The 464-nt window shown below is 51.1% G+C and overlaps 1 protein-coding gene across 3 annotated transcripts in view; it reads right to left on the bottom strand.

Moving 5' to 3' along the window:
* Positions 1-464, bottom strand: part of LOC109927401 (calcium and integrin-binding protein 1) — a 21,772-nt gene extending 21,308 nt beyond the window's left edge. Inside the window, exon 1 of one of the 3 annotated variants that reach the window (XM_020527417.2) lies at positions 369-464. The gene's annotated coding sequence lies outside the window, so the exon portion shown is untranslated. Of the gene's footprint in view, positions 1-74 lie in introns of all 3 variants that reach the window. The other 2 variants (XM_048617089.1, XM_048617091.1) reach the window with 2 other exon arrangements.

Here is a 464-nt window from a genome sequence, read left to right as displayed (position 1 = left end):
TACAGGAATATCCTCCCCTACCCGCTCCCCAAATAAACTTTACAGGAGTATCAAAGTACTAAATAAATAGTTACTTTTTAAAACTCTGCTCCGTCACTAGTCCCTGACTTGCTTCTCTCTGTCTTTAGGCAGCTCCTTTGCCCGGAATCCCCGGGTTACCTGCTCGGTTCCCCCCAGCGGTGCGTCGCTCCGATCGGCTCCGGGGAAGACGGAGCGGCCGCTGCTTTTCAAACGGAGTCCTGGAGCCGGGGAGCAGCGGCTCAGGGCTCGCCAGAGAGGGATAGGAGCGGGAGGAAACTAAAAGTACTCAAAAGGAAAACAAAAAGTTCAACATTTTAAAGTAGAACGAGTTCCAAAACTTTACAGACCTGAGAACAACTTAACGCGGAAGTTGGGGACAAATTGCAGAAAGTGGCTCCGCAGAGCCGCCTGTTGTTGTAGTTACACAGGGACGGAATTAGGCC

Source organism: Rhincodon typus, chromosome 36 (assembly GCF_021869965.1).
Source record: "Rhincodon typus isolate 14 chromosome 36, sRhiTyp1.1, whole genome shotgun sequence".
Classification (NCBI taxonomy): domain Eukaryota; kingdom Metazoa; phylum Chordata; class Chondrichthyes; order Orectolobiformes; family Rhincodontidae; genus Rhincodon; species Rhincodon typus.
Note: the sequence above shows the minus strand (reverse complement) of the source record. Positions and strands in the feature narration are given on the sequence as shown.